At 38.1% G+C, this 20,991-nt stretch overlaps 1 protein-coding gene and 1 long non-coding RNA gene across 9 annotated transcripts in view; one reads left to right on the forward strand and one right to left on the reverse strand.

Annotated features, from left to right (window-relative positions):
- Nucleotides 1-20,991, reverse strand: part of PCLO (piccolo presynaptic cytomatrix protein) — a 356,344-nt gene that overhangs the window by 10,492 nt on the left and 324,861 nt on the right. The gene's annotated exons all lie outside the window — the stretch shown is intronic.
- Nucleotides 8,897-20,991, forward strand: part of LOC130606318 (uncharacterized) — a 36,694-nt gene continuing 24,599 nt past the window's right edge. Inside the window, exons 1-2 of one of the 2 annotated variants that reach the window (XR_008973949.1) lie at nt 8,897-9,377; nt 17,957-18,056. This is a non-coding gene — a long non-coding RNA (uncharacterized LOC130606318). The remainder of the gene's footprint in view (nt 9,378-17,956; nt 18,057-20,991) is intronic. The other variant, XR_008973950.1, reaches the window with a different exon arrangement.

Consider the following 20,991-nt stretch of genomic DNA (forward strand, 5'->3'; position numbering starts at 1 on the left):
GGACAAAAAACAAAATTGAGGAAATATATAAACTGACATTTGTTTCATGGTTGTATATAAGTTAGTAAGGGCTCCTTCTGTTCCAGAAGAGTGAGCAAGAGCAGTAGAATTCAAAATAAAATTCAAAACCCAGAAGAATTCAAAACAGGGGGATATTGAAAATAATTTCTCATATTATTTTTTTTTATAACAGAATCATTGCTTGCAAAATAAGTAAGAAATTATCTTCTAATTATCTTCTGGAGCTTCAAGACTCATATATTTTATGGTCAAGGATTTTCCTTCTGAGAAGTTTCCAGTGGGTCTGGCCTACTGAGTGTGGCAATGATAATTGGAGGTTGTACTGGTGGGGGCTTGGTTGGTTTGGGTTTTTTTTTTTAATTCCATGTGGTACAGATCATCCTCCTACTGCTTAATCAAAGAATTCAGATGGTGGAAAAAATAAGCAGCACAAACCAGATAAAATCACCAACTGAACAAAAAACAACTGCAACAACCACAAAATCACCAGGACCCTGTTCTCACTGAAAGGAAGGGGGTGGTTGGAATGTGAAGCTAAATGGCAGCCTTGACTGCAGTGACTCTTAGGGCAGCTAGGATGGCGTGCAGTAAGCTCATTACTCTGGACTTCAGGAGAGCAGACTTTGGCTTCTTCAGGGATCTGCTTGGCAGATTATCATGGGATAAAGCCCTGGAGGGAAGAGGAGCCCAAGAAAGCTGGGTAATATTAATGGAATACCTCTTTCAATGTTGGTGATGCTGGGCTGCATCACAAGAAGAGTGGTCAGGAAATTCTCTTCCTGTATTCTGCTCTTGTGATATCCCACCTAGCGGACTGCATTCAGCTCTGGGACTCCCAATGTAAGAAGGACATGGACCTGTTAAAGTAAGTCCAGAGGAGGTCCAGGAAGATGATCAGAGGGTTGGAGCACCTCTCCTACGCAACCAGTCTGAGAGAGTTGGGGGTTGTTCAGCCTGAAGAAGAGAGAGCTCAAGGGAGATCTTAGAGCAGCTTCCAGTACCTAAAAGAGGCCTACAAGAATGCTGGAGAGGGACCTTGTACAAGGCCATGACTGTGAGAATGGCGTTAGACTGCAAGAGGTTAGATTTAGGTTAGATTCTAGGAAAGAGTTCTTTACTGTGAGAGTGTTGAGGAGCTGGCACAAGGTGCCCAGAGAAGCTGTGGCTCCCCATCCCTGGCAGCGTTCAAGGCCAGGTTGGAGGGGGCTTTGAGCAACCTGCTCTAGTGGAAGGTGTCTCTGCCCATGGCAAGAGATTGGAACTAAATGATCTTTAAGGTCCTTTCCAACCCAAACCATTCTTTGAGTCTATGACTGTAAAAGAGGAAGGAACATAGAGCCATGATTTTCTTTAGCAGGATTTCTCCTCCTATTTTTGCTTTTGTGTGTGTTCAGAGAGACAGTTGTACTTAAAGAAGTATACACACTTCTTCAGTTTATTTCTACACTTTCTGATTATGAGTACTCATTATTTCTGTACCTCTGAACACACCCATCCCAGAGAACAATCCAAGGTTAACCTAGTGTTGGTGAAGAATAAGGCTTGCTCTGATGTTGCAGGCAAACCCCCTTGAAAGAAGACCAGACACATTCCACATCCACACTGCTTTGTCAGTAGGCCTATGTCTTCTGACCCTCTTCTTGTTGTCTCATGGCAAGAACACAGAAGTGTTTGGGTTTTCTTTTTTTTTGTGATATTTTAGTGCAATGAACCTGAGAAAATTAGAATTGTCCTTCTGTAGCATGATGATGTTGGTATACAGAAAACATGATGCTTCCCTCAGGGATAGCAAGGGAGAATGTTGGAGTATTTGGTGATGCAGGGCTAGCTGTGTTGTTGCTGACTGTCTGTATAGAGCACAGGGAAACAAACATGCCCTCTGTGCTGTTGGGAGATGAGCAGAGTCTCTCCAGAATCTACCTTTTTTTTTTTTCAGAAAGAACAAATCTATGTTAGCAGAATTCCCAGGAGGAAATTAAATAATTCAGTATGGACACTAGAGAATCCTGATCAGGGAGTCAACCAAAGAGAGAAATTATGTGACGCTGCAAATGCCAGTTGTGAGACTACATGGTGCAACTCTGTAAAATGTTCTCTTGAGGGAGGTTTGGGAATAAAGAATCACCATAGATTTTTTGCATTAGCGGCTTCTGGTATTTCGTACTTTCTGGTATTTTGTATTTTGCGTGAGTGTTCCCCAAGAACAAACTGAAGTGAATGAAATCTGCCACACAATTTGTCTTAAAAACATTTCTGAGTATAATATGAAGTATTGTTTCTTCTGAATGTTATAGCTATAATTCCTGAGAGCAACAAGCCTCGGAATTTCCATAATCCTTCAGTCTGAGATGAAGAGGTGAGTAATGATTACCATGGTGTCATCATAGTTACAACTAATTTCATTTCCTTAGGTCTTTATCTGTTTTGATACCCTGCAAGATTAAATTAATGAACCTCTGTGAGCTCAGTACAGTGTTTATTGATATTAAGCAGGCATTTCTTTGATGCATTTTACTACCTTTTGTCTCATGGATGTCTAATGACCTGGACTTGGTGCAGCTACATTTATCTCTTTAAGCAACTCAAATGTTCCCTATATTCTCTATGGATTTCTTTAATAAACTAAGTGCTGTGTTCAGCTATACTGGGGGGTGTTTGCAACATTTAGAAAGTTAGAATATGTAGTAGAATATCAAAAAAAGTCTAAGGAATCCAAGGTGGGTCCTTGAGAAATTCATTCAAAAAAAGCAAAAATTACAGCTTTAAAACATGGGACATGATTAAAGAGAACCCAAAACCATGGGTTTTGTTCTGAGATTCCTGTCTCTTAGTAGCTCTCTGTGATCTTAGACTTCATCTCTGTGCCTAATCTCAGAGGCAGAGATAATAACATCCACTTCTCTAACTCAAAATTGTTTGTATTTAGTAACTGGGATCACATATACTGTAAAGAAAGAGATCTTCATCATGTAAGTATAAACAGGGCTTTGGTGTGTGATCCCTAATCTCATGAGAAAACACAAAGACTTAGAAAAGCTGATGAGGACCCATGTCACTGTTATGTCTCCCTTCACCATAATCCATGATGTTCGTACAGTCAGAATTTTCTGCCTAACAGAGTGTTTTTGTAGCAAGAAATATGTTTCTGCTGGATCTCTTTAATGCTATTTTGAGAATAAGTCCATCCTCTAGCAGGCAGCTTCAGAAAAACAAGACAACATCACCATCTTGCAATAAATAATTCATTATTATTGCAAGTACTAACCATTTATTATTTACATTTCAGTATTAAACAACTCCAACTGAAGGTAAAGCAAAAGGGTATTCAATACCATTTTAAAATTTAATAAAGCAAGAACTGAAAACAGCCAAAACCTCCCAATCTTTTCTAAGCAAAATTTATTTACTTTACCGAACCAGCTGTTTGTACTCATAATGCCTTTCATCCTCTTGCTGGGACATGAGCTACTGGCAAAGCAGTTGTAAAATAATGGTGGATGAGATTTATACACAATGCTTTCCAATGTTTACAGGGTCCAGGTTTTTCTGTCAGAGTTTTTTTCATTACCATCTTCTTGTCTTTCACCTTTGTCCCATGATTTTTTTTCTCCTTGAAAACTGCCATAATTTTCTCTGTAAGCTGGTTTTATCTTTTCGTTCCCTACTGTAAGAAAAATCAGACATATAATACAGTCTTAACAACTACCTCCTCCTATCTCACAGTGCTTTAAAGAGATGTTTGGCTTACTGACATAAGACTATTTCAATAAATATGTTCTCTGGCTCCACAGAGATGAGATTGAATGCATGCAGGGTCTGAAATTTGTTGTTCCTCTTGCAAGTGGATACCATGCCTGCCTTGTACAGTGCTATCAACCAGTCATGGAACAAACTAATGCTCTGACTAAGGCTGTCTTTGTTTTTCCCCTGCTCTGAAGAGGAGCTGCAGCTGCTGAGGGTCCCTGATATGTGTCCAGAGTGTTCTCTAATCTGCCTATGAGAAGGCTAGGTGCTGTTACACATAAAGGAATCAGGTGTTATTATGAGCTATTCCCTCCCTTACCTGATATAGGTAGGGATATGGTGTGCAGGCAGTCATGCTCCTCTGAGGTGGTAAAGAATATAAATTCAACTTCTGACAAATAGGTTACCTCTGGGATACAGGGATGCCGTGCAGTGGGAGCAGGCATGAACTGCTCTTTTTTCCCTTCCTTCTCCTTACCCTAAAGATGTCAAATGCAGTGAATATACCGTATATTCTGAGATCAGCAAAGAAGACCAAGGCCTTTCATTAACATCTCCCTGTCTCCTCTGATGTGATGTGCATGCAATCATGTAATGAGGGAGAAGAGCAGAATTAAGGAACTTTGCTCAAAACAAACACAATTTACAATATTGCGGGCAGTGAGAGTGGCTGCCTTCAAGGCTCAGGCACATGAACAAGCTGACAGCTTTAAGTTATAATTCTTAGAGCTAGCAGGCTCACTGCCCACAAAGTTTCAAATATACTGGTGCAGAAATTTAACCTATATGCTCAGAATTCTTAGTAGGATTAAGTAAAAACTATTTGAAGGGAAATACCATTAAGCTTTTACTTTCAGATGAAACAAAACTGTTGCATCAAATACATTTTAAAACAGAGAAAGATGTCTGCCTGTTGAGGTTTTGAGGTGTAGAATAGTTTCCAGAAAAAAAACCCAAACGCTCTGCTCCATTTCTTGTTATTGGGGTGTGTGCACCTCGTTCAGGTGCACTAATGATGACCGTGGACTGATGCCGTATGTAAAAACTTTTGGTCTGAATTAAAGTGCTTTGTGGGAAAATAAACCGGATACTTTTCATATGCTCAAATATGAAACATAAAAATCACAAACTTGTATCAATCCACTTTCAACCAGCTATATTTCTGTTACTTGGCAAACAAAAATGTTGTAGGAAAAGGTTAATGAGGCAGTAGAAAGAGGTTAATGAGGCAATAAGATTAGAGAAGAACTAGTGTCAAAAGCTGTCCAAATCAGTGACCTAGTAGACAGTATAGAGGATCAGTGATTACTCCAAAAAGATGTTTTCAGTATTTTATGAGAGTGGTCCCTGTACCATACAGGCATTTGGAATAAATGGAGGGAAAATCATAATAACTATAAATATCCCAGTCACAAACTTAGGTGATTAGTTTGATGTCAACCTTATGAAGTTTAACCATGCCAAGTGCAAGGTCCTACAGCTGGGTTGGAGCAATCCCAGGCACAGCTACAGGTTGGGCAGAGAAGAGATTCAGAGCAGCCCTGCGGAGAAGGACTTGGGGGTGTTGGTTGATGAGAAAATGAACATGGGCCAGCAGTGTGCGCTTGCAGCCCAGAAAGCCAATCGTATCCTGGGCTGCATCAAAAGGAGCGTGACCAGCAGGTTGGAGGAGGTGATCCTGCCCCTCTACTCTGCTTTTGTGAGACCTCACTTGGAGTATTGTGTGCAGTTCTGGTGTCCTCAACATAAAAAGGATATGGAACTGTTGGAACAAGTCCAGAGAAGGGCCACGAGGATGATCAAGGGACAGGAGCACCTCCCATATGAAGACAGGCTGAGGAAGTTGGGGCTGTTCAGCCTGGAGAACACTGCATGGAGACCTCACAGCAGCCTTCTAGTATGTGAAGGGGGCCTACAGGGATACTGGGGAGGGACTATCCTTTAGGGACTGTAGTGATAGGACAAGGGGTAACGGGTTAAAACTTAAACAGGGGAAGTTTAAATTAGATATAAGGAAGAAATTCTTTACTGTAAGGGTGTGAGGCAATGGAGTGGGCTGCCCAAGGAAGTTGTGAATTCTCCATCCTTGGTGTTCAAGGCCAGGTTGGACAGAGCTTTGGGTGGCATGGTTTAGTGTGAGGTGTCCCTGCCCACAGCAGGGAGGTTGGAACTAGATGATCTTAAGGTCCTTTCCAACCCAAACTATTCTATGGTTCTATGATTCTATGACTATAGAGATTGCTTTTAATTATGAAGATGAACACAGAATACCTTTGTGTATTTGACTGGTGGTAGGTAGAGGAAGAATAAAAATGGGGAAAGGAAAGTCAATGGAGTTACAGGACTAATTCATACTGCATTCTTCTCTATATCTCTTATTTATATTTATACTTCTGCAGAAGGGAAACCTTACTTTCTAAGCTCATTATTCTGTCAAATCCTCTCCACAATTTATGAAAAGAGTATAATTCCCTAAAATTTAGTTTTGGTTTAGAATAATAAACTAATGGCAGCTTAATCATTAGGAAGCTTAGGTGTCTAACTGAAACTCCATAGACTCTGTAGACAGTAGGGATAAGATTGCCTCAAAGTTATAATGCCTTCTGGAGGTACCTGCTTTTGTCTTCAGTGACAGTTGAGAGGTGAGATGATGGCGTTGATTTAGAAAACTAATTTTTAAACAGTTAAACTAAGCTAGAAGTATGAACATCACAGAATCATAGAATCATAGAATCATAGAATAGTTAGGGTTGTAAAGGACCTCAAGATCATCTAGTTCCAACCCCCCTGCCATGGGCAGGGACACCTTACACTAAATCATATCACCCAAGGCCTCGTCCAACCTGGTCTTGAGCACTGCCAGCGATGGAGCATTCACAACTTCCATGGGCAGCCTATTCCAGTGCCTCACCACCCTCACAGGAAAGAATTTCCTCCTTATATCCAACCTAAACTTCCCCATTTAAGTTTTAACCCGTTACCCCTTGTCCTATCACTACAGTCTCTAATGAAGACTCCCTCTCCAGCATCCCTATAGGCCCCCTTCAGATACTGGAAGGCTGCTATGAGGTCTCCATGCAGCCTTCTCTTATCTCAATTTTCTATAACTTCAGTGAGAGAAAGGGAAAATGACAGTTGAAATTATTCTTTATACTTAATTGAACTTCAAAGATAGGAGCAGCCTGGATCTGAAAGGGCAAACTATGCAGCCTCGTGTCTCAGAAGGCAAGACTCTCTTCAAACGCCTTTTCTCCTTTTCATCCTCACCATAAATCACTGCCTGATCCTAAATATACATTCACAGTCTTCACAATTTTAGCATCTTACATAAGGAGACATATCAGATGCTGCAGATTCAACTGCATAAAAGATGGCTTGCTACAGCTCGTTTGAAATGTTGGTGATGAAAGATGCACTTTGCCCTGTCTTTCGGATGGACAAGAGTTCATACAGGGAAACGAAGAAAACTATTAAATGGCATACATACAGAGCAACCTAAACATTGATTATTTTAAGCCTATTCTATTGCAGCTTTACCAAGGAGAAAATGTGTTGCTAAAAGGTGAAGTAATTTGCAAACTGCCATTAAAAGTCTGTATTTGGCATAACCACAGTTTAGTGAAGTATTTTGCACAATACTACAATAATCTTTGTGTAATACAGTATAAATCTTCTGTTAAAGTAGGACAAGTCAGTCTGCAAGCTCTTTTTTCATGTCAGTATGAGAACACAAAATGGGTTTTACCTATACAAAACCAGGGATGATTTTGCTTGATTTTGCTTAGGTTCTCATTTAAAAGATGATAAATTTTAAGCTACTTTCCTTCTCATATGGCAAATATATTTTTATCTTATTTTTAGTTTTTATAAGTGAGTTTTTGAGAGTTTGACAATACAGTCTGAAATTAAAGAACCCTTTTAAAACCAAGCTTCACCTTCTGTACCAAAATAATGGAAAAAATTTGCACCTTCTTGCTGTGAATATATATAGGAAGATGTGAATATCACAATAGATTTCTTTATTCTTTTTGTCTGCTTGATGCCATGAAACTAGACATTCTGTCTTGAACCACTAGAAAATCCTGGAAATGGATTAAAGTCCATTTATGATTAACTATTGCAATGATGAAAGTATAATGGAAATAATATGAACAATTTAAGACGAGTGAAATTACTCCCATGGATGGTAACAACAGATAGTAGAAAATTTGCCCCAAAATATAATAAAAAGGATCAAATAGTTATAATTCAGAAACATTGGGTATCAGAAAGGAAACAACCAGATTACCAAGGAAGTTTCGTATATTATTTATTTTTGTAAGTACTTTTGCATTTTACTTTTGTATCTAAAGAGAAAATGATCCCTTGAACATAATATTTTGTACTTGGGATGCAAACAGACATCCACCAACAAAATACACAAGAATGCTTTGAAAATACTGTAAGAACTACATGTTTCCTAAGAGCAACAGCTAAAAATGAAAGCAATGAAATCAAAGTACTTGAAGATTGCATTTCTGAGAAGCAATTGTTTTCTTAGGAAGCCTGCTGACCACTTAGGGAACAAAGTGTATTTATATAATTTCTGCCAAATATGTGGGTCAGTCAGAACCAAAACCAGTCATATTACATTTAAATGTAAACTATAAAACACATTCTGTTACAGGAATTCCCCCCATTTGCTAAGGCAGATAATTGCTTAGGTGATGATTTTTCATTCCTTTTAGAGTTTTGGATGTCTGGTCTGAATAAAGAAAAAAATCAAGCCTCAGGTAGATGGAAAAAATTAGGGGCAGATCTTTAAAGAATTTAGATCATTAGAAAGATCAATAGAAAAACAGCTCAAGGATAAAATGCTGACTTCAGGAGTATGTTACCTACAGTTTTAACACAGGCTTAGTTTTGTTAGACATGCTAAAGATTTTAGAAGCAGTAAACAAGCTAAAAATATGCTGACGTTTTCTGAGGTAGCAGTGCAAATAACAGAATATTTTGGTACTTTTCCTTTGTCATAAAGCTGTCCTATCAAAGGGAAGTATACAAAGTGAATAGGAATTGGTATAAGTATCATATATGATGTGTTTTCGTTCCAGTTAGTTTGAAGAGTAGCTCGTTGCACATTTACTGCAGAGACAATAAGCACTGAGCCTGCACTGTTAGTGCAGTGGAACAAGCTGTTTCATTTCACAGCTTGGCCAAGTCATTTATAGCCCATAAAAAATTACTTAACACATGGTGGCATATGTAACTCTATAAATCTTTCCCTGAGAAGGAGGAGGAAGATGGCATTTGTATACACAAATATATCCATACACATACTCAGGCTAACGCAATATGTTAGCACTCTTTTGTGCTATAAACCTAGTAGGCACACTATCATGGTAATTGAAGATGAAAATTTTTGGTAAGAACCTGCCTATTCATTCCTCACATTATGTTTTGCAGATCCCCCCTCAGATTTATACTGCAGTTCTGAGGCTCTTCAGTGAAATATGCTTAAAGTCTTGCTCATACCTCCCTGGAACTACACACTGGTGAGCACAGTCGTGTGTGCTGCACAGCTTGGGTACCAGAGCAGATGCTTCTGCACTGACTGTTCATGTGGAAGACAGGTAATGCTATTATATTAATAGATTTTATTTTGCATACTTACATTACCTAGTACAGTGGTAGAAGCCCACTGTTGTGATACTGTTTCTCTCTCATTAAATAAGAATGATTATTGAACTAATTGTTGCTAATAAGACTACCATGTATAAGAGTATGAGAAATTGCCTATACAGTGTGCTAGTAAGAGCTGTGATGATTCTAGCAAAGCTCATTGTGTCTAATACACGAACAAAAGCCAAATCTGTCTTTCAGGACCAGCAGAGTGTTTTGTGGCTGGCTGTAAAGAACCTAGGAAATTTTAGCATGAAAATGAATACTTATAATTATTACTGGAATTCAACTACCTGCATAATCTGTCCAACAGAGCAATGAGGGATGATTTTTCCGTTAATCAGGATAAACATGGAATCAGCTCAGTCAAAACTGGAAAAATATGCTAATCCAAATTTTGCTCACAAGGGATGGACAGAAATATTGCACAGAATATTTCGCAGTATTAGGCAGAATTCAGAGTTCTATGGTCTCTAGAGGTCTGATGCCTGGAAGCATTGCTTGCAGTAATGTGGAGATGGAGATGGTTCTTGAAGTTGTTACCACTTTGGAGAAATACCAATTTACCTTTCAGCTCCTGCCCAGAGGGTCCTGTGAAATGCTTTTGGTTTGGTTTTTTTTTGGCTTTTTTTTTTTAGTTTTTTTTTTTTTTTAGTTTGTAACTTTCCTCTGGAAATCTTTATAGTCTAAAGTACCTGCTTTCATTGAAATACATACTTGACATTTTCCCTCTCATTCAGCTCTCAGCAGTGTCATTATTCTTCGTTTCATGCAATGCTGACTACCTCAAACTGCTATAACAGACATATCCTAAAGTTGGTATTTCATCGCACTGTTGAACTGATGTGTGTGGTTAAAGTCCACAGAGATACATTTGAATAAGGAATAACATATAAAGACCTAGAACAGAAGAAAAAGTACAGGGATAGTACAGCATTTATATAAATGCACTCATAGGACTTTGTGATGAAGACTGAAAATATGGAAAGAAATAGAGAAAGGGAAAGTATGCTCCTATTTACAGTGTTCATGAACTGGAAAGAAACCTGTTAAGTAAATGGAATTATATATCACTTAAAAACCAATGGTGAAGCTGAAAATGGTAAATCCATGTTCCAATTAACTAAACGAATCTATAGAAGAAGTCTCAATCTTCTACTGGAGTGAAAATGGCAGTAATGTTCCTGAGATACTGAACTTCCTGAGGAATGGAAGAGATGATAGTGGAAGTCCTCTTACAGAGAAAGGAGACCTGGGAATTACAGATTTTAGAAAAACAGAAAGGCCTAATGTTCAGTAATGGGAGAATATTATAGGTTGATGGAAGATATACAAAGGGAAAAAGTTTCATAGTGCAAGACTGAAAATTTTCCAATATGATGATGACCTAAAACATTTATTTGGGCTCTTTGAGAGTGCAAAAAAAAAAGTCAGAGACTGATTCCTGGAAATATTAATATCTCAGCTGCTGAAATCTATCCCTGGTGCCACTCAGAAATACTCAATACCCTGTTCTCGGAGCTGAGAGTGTCCCAAGTAAAGAGTCTTGAGGCTATGATGGGTTTGCTTTCACCTAGATTTGGCAGCAATTCCACCTGCAACTGGGAAACATTTCTGATGAAATTTTGTCTAAACTATGTGCTCAACAAAAAGTGAATCAGAAAACACACCCGTATTTGCATTTAAATATGTCTGTCAGGCTAGCAGGCTTAGAAACTCCCCCCAAATTTTATGAAGTCACTGAAGCAAATGGCATCTATTTGTAAATATAAAAACCCCCAACCCTTTTGTCATTAAAGATTTCTTTCTGTTCCTGGATGGTACATACACAGTACATAATTGTATAATTAACTGAAGATTTTTAAAAATGGTTACAAAGGAATATCTCATAGCGAGCTAATGCTCTGGCAGCTCCTGTAGATTTACTTTCTGGCAACTGTCTTTAAACAGGAATGAAGCTTTTTTCCTCCCTCCTGCTATAGTACAGTGAGACTGCTTTGAGACTGCTCACAGATTTTATGAGGCCAGCGCTCATGATTTTATCAAGAATTGCTGAGATTTAGTACCTGGCTTTTGGAGATGACTGTTGAAGTCTTGATTGTAATTTATATTCAAAAACTAGATCTGTGCATATAGGAATTGAAAGTAAGGTTTTGCAAGATCTCACAGACTGAAACTGCCACGCAGATTCTTTGCACATAATGATTTAAAACTTGTCCTGTGGGTATTGAAATGTAAAATACCTGGGACCTGGAAAAATATTATTATTATTATTATTGTATATTGATTATATAATAAAGTATGGCAAGCATTGTATTTGTGATCATCATCCATGAATATGATTCCAATGCCTGCAGAAATTACACAGGCTCTTTTTACAGTTTAAATCCTTTTAGAACAGAAAGTAAAAAGGTTTCCTTCAACTAAAAATGAAGAGAGAAAAACATCATATATATTCTCCTTGATTTGAAAGGTCAGAAAAACATTAACACCTGTAGAAAATCTTAGAAATAATTTCAGCTGCTTATTATGCTGAATATTGAATGATTGAAAGTGAAAAATTCATAGTCTCTGAAGACTAGTCAGCAGTTCTCATTAGTGTTTGACATTATTTAGTGACTTCAACAGCTGTTCACTGAGTTTGTAACAAATGTAATTGAACACTGATGACATAATATAAAAATAAAAGTAGAAATATCATTTAAGTATACAAATACTGACATATAGGTACAATATGTTATGACATAGATTAGCTCAGTAACAGTAACAAAGTCACTAAAGAGCATTTCAGATTATGACCTGTCACTGGAAGGAAAATGTTTTCCAACAAGTCTACATGACAACTTTTTCAGTAGTAGTGAATGTGATTGAATCTGAATTAATTTCTGCCAAATTCAAAATAAAATGTCTGGATTCATCATGTAAAATTGGCTTTCATTTGCTTCCCTGAGAGTAGTACCGAGCTGCCCATCTGATTTGGAAAATACCACATATTCAAAAACTCTACTACTCTGCCCACTTGGATGGACTTACTGACTGTGGGGGTAGTGCTTATTATTTCTGTAAAGTAATTATCATTGTGAAAGACAGGGCTGCATGGCTGAAGAACCTGAAGACCACCTTTTATCTTTGAAGTTATTTCAGCATAATTTCTCCCTGCTTATGACCGCATGTATGAGAAGTGTCCTCTGGCATGGGGTTTTACAAGTAAATCTTGCGGATACACTGCTGAATTGCGAGTCTTTGCATGCTGTTATATTTGTGATCCTCTCAGTGATGAATCCACAAGATCTCTGCATTGGTAGCTCTTCCAGAGAGAGAGAGGTTTTATTTATCAGTCAAATATATACATTTTACTATCTTCATATCTGAAATTTGAGGATATGTATAGAACATAACTCAGGTCAACACTGTTTTTAACTTCTTTTACAATTTTTGTTCCTCCTTCCTGATATAGTTTGGCCACAGGAAAGAATGCAGCCATTTAATCCATGACTCGGAACCAAGGACATCATACCTATGTGGGAGACTGAAACCTTGACCCTGAAATGGCTTGCTAGACGTCTAATTAATCTCTGCAAGGCACTCAACTTCAAATTTTGACATGAAATTCATACAATACAGTTCAGTTGAGCAGCAGATACAGCCCTGTACATTAAACAGAATTAAAGTGCCCATTATGCTGTCTGTTAATAATACTCTGATTTCCATCAAAAAAATAAAAATAGCTATCTCAGGCCCTTTGTGATACATACTCTCAGCTGCTTGCACAAACTGACTCTTGTGATATTTTGGTTTGCTTCCCTAAGTAATAGTAATACCGGTGGTAGTTATCAAAATACAAAATTAAAAAATGATAGTGTCATTGTTATTAGTTTAGCATTAACTGTGGCTTAAAGACCATGGAAAGCTGTCTAATATTACCCAGGAAAATGATCTATTTTAATTCTGAGCTGTGTGTGATAGGATACAGTATTCTTTTTGCACCTATATTTTGAGTGTTCTCTGTTTATGTTTACAGTCATTATTTGCACAGAATTATAAGTAATTATAAGCAGGTCTTCTAATCAGAAGGGTCAGACAAGTACAGCTACAGTGATTGCCACTAAATGTACATTCGTAATCTTCACTACTTTTCTAACTTATCTCAGAGAAGCACAAAGAGACAACATAATAAGGAGCTTTCAAGCTCCATATTGAATTTTCTTCTTTTCTCCGTGACATATAAGATGCAGCTAAGGAGCACTTTTTTGTCTTACATGCTTAAAGAGACATAAGGCAAGTCTGCTACCCTGCTGAGCTGTGTACTTTCTGATTTTGAAAACTGTTTGTTATGCTTTGAAACCAGGCATTGGTAATGGCAGAATTAACTCTTAGTGTCAAAGACAGAACTGGTACCACCAGGAACTACAAACACTGTTGCTGAGTCTTCCTAAATGCTTTACCCACAAAACTATTGTTCTTCTGCTAAGGCAAAGAAAAGGCAATCTGTTTATTTTCTGTTATTTAGCAAAGATTTCTTTTTAAGATACATCTTATTTACAAATCCTGTGACGAGATATGTCAGGTAGTGCTGACATATGTAGGGTAGCGAAATTAGACATTATCTGTATGTAACAGTAGCAGGGAACTTCAAGCCATAGAACATAATTACCTGGACAAAAAAAAATAGCTTACTTGGGAGAAATAAAAAATACTGTGCAGTGTTTAGTAAAAAGTTGCAGCAGATTGCTGCTTTAAACTCTTTCTGGTGAGCTATCCCCTTAAAGAAAATAATCCTTGGCACTGGTCTAGCCACAAATAACATCTTTACCTGTAACTAATCACTGATTCATGCTCATCTTAAAATGGTATAAACAGGCACTGGCACTGAAAGACCTCTCTTCACACTCATGCTGTTTTCTTCCCACATAGTTTCTCTGACGTTATCTCCTTTAGCCATGGATGTTTGTACAGCTGCCTAGTGAACTAGTTGGCAGAACTAACTGCCACCTCCCCCCAAAATGTACCAGTTTTGGATTAGTCATCCAACTTGATTCAGAGCACGTGTTATACCACCATGAAGGACGAAATGAGATTGAGGGAAGGAAAGAATGATATTTTTCAGCAGCAATGTTGTTTTATGGCAAAGTGTGCTTTATGAAGAAATTGTAGACAGATATGATGGAGATCTGCAGTTTAAACCTACATTCACATTAAGGTCAACTTCCAAATTAGGACAGAGCATGTTTGCTGAGTTCTGAAAATCTCCAGGAGAGATGCCACAGCCTCTCTGGGCAGCCCTAATCAGTGTTTAACTATACTCATGGTGACTTTCATTTTTTCTTATATTCAGTTGGAATTTACCTTACTTCATCTTGTGAATGTTGTCTATTGCCTTTTTCTTAGCTGTGAAGCTCTGAGAAATGTCTGGCTCCATATTTTCTACGCTGTCCCATAAGCCAGTTATCTACCCATAAAGTAACACATTTCCTCAGGTTTAAGGAAACCCTGTGTTTCTCCTCAGTGACACTTGCACCAGCCCTTAACCATCTTACTAGCACTCTGGTAGAGTCTCCTCAATATCTCCAGAGGCCCCAGACCAGGTACCTTTTTCTTCATGAGGCTTCACAAGCACTCAATGGAGGGGAATAATACCTTTTAGGACCTGCTCCAGACACAGTTACTTTTGCAAGTACTTTCAGTATTTTTAAAATTGCCTTGGGCATCAATTTTATATTTTTACTCATTTTAAAGAAGTCTAAAAAATATTGAATCTGATTTGTGGCAACTGCATTATTCTCTCTTTGAAACCAAATAGTGGCACAAATATCTCTTTTCATAAATCATCCATTTTACTGTCAACAGTAAAGAAAACCTGCCTCCGGAAAAGAGCTTTAAATATATGTTTATAGCTGTGGTACTATCAACAAGTTAGTACTTCTGCATGCAAGTCTAGATTTTTATTTGAGTTTTGCTGCAGGAGATATAAAGCAGTAGTTCTGTAGCACGAATGTAAGCCCAGTTCTTCATTGCTTATTTTTGCTGCAGGGAGCTGAAGAAATCGTATTCACACATCTTCCTGATTGGCTATGTATAGTTGGGTTTGCTCTTTGTATAAAGGCTGGCTGTCATTCTGAAAGGCTTCTAATACATGGAATGTGTGTTCATGAAGTGAGTTAGACTAAGCTGAATATGAAGAGATTATATAAAGACAGTTTTGCAGTTCTCAGAAGTGAACAGGTTCGCTTCTGTCTCTTTGGCTCAACTGTTATGCTGAAATCAAAGAGAAAATGTAACAACCATGATAATTTTTGTCAGCTATGTAGAATCATAGAATCATAGAATAGTTAGGGTTGGAAAGGACCTTAAGATCATCTAGTTCCAACTCCCCTGCCATGGGCAGGGACACCTTACACTAAATCATATCACCCAAGGCCTCGTCCAACCTGGTCTTGAACAGTGCCAGCGATGGAGCATTCACAACCTCCCTGGGCAACTTCTTCCAGTGCCTCACCAACCTCACAGGAAAGAAAATCCTTCTTATATCCAACCTAAACTTCCCCATTTAAGTTTTAACCCGTTACCCCTTGTCCTATCTCTACAGTCTCTAATGAAGTCCCTCCCCAGCATCCCTATAGGCCCCCTTCAGATACTGGAAAGGCTGCTATGAGGTCTCCACACAGCCTTCTCTTCTCCTGGCTGAACAGCCCAAACTTCCTCAGCCTGTCTTCATACGGGAGGTGCTCCAGTCCCCTGATCATCCTCGTGGCCCTTCTCTGGACTTGTTCCAACAGTTCCATGTCCTTTTTATGTTGAGGACACCAGAACTACACACAATACTCCAGGTGAGGTCTCACAAGAACAGAGTAGAGGGGCAGGATCACCTCCTTCTTTGACCTGCTGGTCACGCTCCTTTTGATGCAGCCCAGGATACGGTTGGCATTCTGGGCTGCAAGTGCACACTGAAGCCGGCTCATGTTCATTTTCTCATCGACCAACATCCCCAAGTCCTTCTCCGCAGGGCTGCTCTGAATCTCTTCTCTGCCCAACCTGTAGCTGTGCCTGGGATTGCTCCCACCAAGGTGTAGGACCTTGCACTTGGCATGATTAAACCTCATAATGTTGGCATCAGCCCACCTCTTAAGCGTAAGTTGATGACCACAAGATATTAGCCTGTTGAACTAATCAATACTCAATCCCTGGGCTTGAATTTAAGTTTATGAAGTTACAGCTAACTAAATAAGCCTCATACTGTTAGCTCAATTTTTCCTTTAAAATGTGATGTCATACAATTTTTTTTAACTTCAAACTGTTCATAAATCTTACCTTCCCTTTTCCCAATCTAACTGCAATTCAAACAACACTAACACAAACCAATGCTACAGAAAGCAACGAGGGCAGCAAAAAAAAGAATTACAACATTTGGATATTTCTCTGAGCACAAGACAGGTCATCTGAATTTGAATAAGTTTATGTTGCAAAGGATTTCTTACTTTTCTACAAGCAACTTTCTGAAAGTTCTTACTTATTTAAAGTAAATACTGTACAGTGAGTAAGTCCAGTGACAACCCGGGATGTTAAATATCATAGGTACAGTAGTGCTACTACACTAAATAATGGAGTAAAAGCTGCAGAGTCTGAGCTCAGGGTTGCTCAGAGGACAGACTTCCCACCTTCAGGGATCATTTGCAGCACTTTAGTTGCTCAGTCAGCTAAATGCTTTGATCCTAATTTTTCTTCACTTTCCTATATTGCTCCTGTGTTTTTCATAGTACTTGAGAGCTTCTCCTTATGTGATCCCTTTTCTCTTATGCCAATCTTGGGCTGATGAAATTTTAGTGACTTTCATGGAGTATGTCCCAGTCTACACTGTTATGCAATACTAATCTAACCGATTACATCTGACCGTGTATGTCACCTATGTATGTCCTGACCATGCATACATCTTCTATACTTTGTACTGTAATGAAACATTTTCTATATACTTCAACAAAATATATTCAAATATTTTGTTTCACAGTTTATTGCAGAACTGAAAGGGCACGATGGGTAATTATGACTCCCAATAGTAAAACTCCCATTAACTCCTAGAGGCAGTCTCTACTGTCACAAGCATTATTTGAAGTCCAATAACTTTATGAAAGGATGAGTTTAATATAATTCTATAAATTAATATGCACATTGAGAAATTACTTAATTCAGTTCATATGGTGACTGAAAAAAAATATATATAAAAAATGAAAGAATCCTGCTTGTATGCAACATAAAAATGCCTCTTACCTTAAGAGCTTTAAATATGTTTTGAGATTAAGAAATACAAAAACAATAGCACCTCCTTATAGGTCAATTCAGTTCACATAAAACAAGCAAACTAAGATGACAAAAAAATCTAGGGAAAAGATTAAATAGGAATGTTGTGAGAATTTCTTGTGTGTTTTTATTTATTTCCTCCTCAAAAGGACCTGAAAGGCTTTCCCTCAGTGCAATGTGGTAGGAAGAGATGAAATGCTCATCACTGTTCACATCTTTCTTGTTTGATTTCTTGTAGAATATGGCAGCTGACACATTTATCTCCTTTCTTTTGTGTGACTCAGGCACAAAGGGGTTTTCTCACCAAACTGGTCACAGGATGGCAGCATGAAAACCAGGTATGTATATTTTCTGTCTTTTTTCCTCTATATTAATTTTAAAGATCAGTAGGAAACTAGATTCTCGAATTATATGTAGTTATACCTAAGTGTTTGATTAATTATCTGCTACTGTGTCTAAACTAGTACTAATTTTGTGTTATAGGAACAAATCAGTAGATCAAAGGAATCAGTTCTGAGGCACCTACATCTATATTGTATAAAGTTCAGAGCTTTGCTTTTAAACTGAAATCACTCTCGTCTGTGATACAAATACTCTTTTTCTGCATGTGGGCCTGTTCTGTCCAAAGGACCATGGTTGGCTATGTTGTATCTAGGAATAGGAGTACATTTAGTACTCATCTAGAAACGAGCTTCCAGTTTAGTTTCCCTCAAAAGGAATCGGATCTGAAAGTAAAATTGAAGAATTCAATTAAAATTTATGTTGCTGCTCTGTATCATAACAGTACAGTAGCTTCAGCCTGCATGAACATAATGATGTCACTGAGACTATTTTCTGAAGTAATGTAATGCAGGGAAGCACTTGCTTTTAGACTATAGGTCTCAGGCACTGCTGCATTTATTAGCAGGGCTACACCCAGCTATCTTAGTGGGATGTTTTCTGTAATCCCTGAGATTTAGCATTTTTTCATCATTTTTTCAATCTGTTTTTCCCCATATCTTGTAAATTAGCTTTGAGGGTTCTTGCCCACCTACAAAGAGGTTAGATTTCATACAAAGTAGACTGGATTATTATGGATTTTGATCTATACATGTAAGATGTGTACAGATTTTTGTGAGACTACATAAGATTGACTGTTTACTGACCAATTTGGTGGCCTTCTATGATGGGGCTACGGAACTGATGGACAGGGGTAGAGCAGTTGATATCATCTACCTGGACTTGTGCAAAGCATTCGACAGTGTCCTGCATGATATCCTTGTCTCTAAATTGGAGAGACATCAATTTGATGGATGGACCACTCAGTGGATAAAGAACTGGCTGGATGGCTGCACAGAAAGAGTTGTGGTCAATGGCTCAATGTCCAGCTGGAGACCAGTAACGAGAAGTGTCCCTCAGGGATTGGTGTTGGGACCAGTCTTGTTCAACATCTTTGTTGCTGACATGGATAGTGGGATTGAGTGCACCCTCAGCAAGTTTGCTGATGACACCAAGCTGTGTGGTTCGGTTGATATGCTAGAGGGAAGGAATGCCATCCAGAGGGAGGGACCCTGACACGCTTGTGAGATGGGCTGATGCCAACATTATGAAGTTTAATCATGCCGAGTGCAAGGTCCTACACCCGGGTTGACGCAATCCCAGGCACAGCTACAGGTTGAGCAGAGAAGAGATTCAGAGCAGCCCTGTGGAGAAGGACTTGGTGGTGTTGGTCGATGAAAAAGTCTCAAATGAAGTGGAGGTGGATGAAGATTTGTGACTTACATTTGTCTACAGGTGGATAAATAGACGAGTGTTCCTAGGAACAGTTGAACACAAAGTATACAGTACCTCTATGAAAATTTAAAGGGTGATAGCGGAGGGACTGACCAGCAATCTCTCCTCCTAATCCCAGTCCAGGCTGGGGCCAATAACCCTTAAGTGGTGCATGTTTCAGTTCTGTGTTATTCCAATGAGTTGGATATAATTTCAAATATTCATTTGAGATTACAAAGATAATAAGAAAGACAGATGAAAGGACAGAGTGAACACAGCTTATATTTTCAGATAGAAGCATTTTCTTTAAGTATTAACTCTATTGTCTTAATGAAGTGATACAGAAACCTTGAAGTTCCTATACTAACAATCAACAGTAACTTGGAACCATCAGAAAAGGTATTTACACAAAGCTCTCCAGCCAGTATTCTCAAAGCATTTCAGGCAGTTGAGAATGTATGAGAACCTTAATTTTGCCATGGGAAACTACATTATAAAGATCAGGTGATTCACTCAAAAGATTCATTAAGAAGCTAAGGAATAAAAGTCAGTTTTATGTATCCCTTCCTAAGTTGATCAGGTTTTGGTTAGATTTTGTGGCTTGTTTATTTATTTATTTATTTATTTATTTATTTATTTAAAATGTCATCAAAACTTTCAACATTTTGAAGAAATCTGTTCTGAGAAATTCGTTGACATTGACCTTTATTACAAAAAAAAAAAAATCTGCTATTATATAATTGGGATTATTCATATAAAAAGAACCATGTAGAGAACTTAACAAAATGCATCCAAAAAAATTTGACATTTTTAATTCAGAATCACAATTGACATAATACTCCTAAGAAAGAATTTTCTGCTCAAAATTATAGCAGAAATAAGAATAATTATTTATGTCAGTGCTTTAAATATACATCCATATATTCAGTTGACCTCAGAGAGAGGCAGGGAAGAAAGAACATGTTTGTGGGGTTTGTGTGTTTCCTTTCTCCAAGGATTTGCGTTACTTCCTATTACATCTGGTTTTTTTTCAAGCTGCCTTCAATTTAGAATCCGTAGACAGTAACAGAAAATTTTATTTGAAACAAATTACTCAGCTTTGTTCAACAGGAAAACTGCAATATAAACTTCAATATTTAATTTGGGAATTTGGTTCAGAACAAGTAATCTGAGGGCAGTAGATGCTGCCAATAAAGAGGGGACTGATTTGTCATATACTTGGATGCATCTGTGATTTCAGTGCAGTCTTTCCCTTATAACGTGGCAAGGCAATGTGACAATCTCACCCCAAATGATGAGACATTTATCGGAATATACATTGTTGTATAATTTTGCAAATGTGGAGTAGCCCCTTTAGTCAGTGGATCAACACTTAAGTAAGGTGTTGCTGATAAGAAGAAGTGAAGAGCTCCGCTTCCCAAATTCGATTTTCCTTTTGATGTAAAGGCTCTTGTGCACAAAATGTTCATCAACTGGAAAAACGAAATACATATTTCTCTTCTTAATTCTCTTTCATTTTCT

Source organism: Pezoporus wallicus, unplaced genomic scaffold (assembly GCF_028554395.1).
Source record: "Pezoporus wallicus isolate ANWC-B61680 ecotype Strahan unplaced genomic scaffold, APGP_CSIRO_Pwel_v1 contig_3058, whole genome shotgun sequence".
Taxonomy (NCBI): domain Eukaryota; kingdom Metazoa; phylum Chordata; class Aves; order Psittaciformes; family Psittacidae; genus Pezoporus; species Pezoporus wallicus.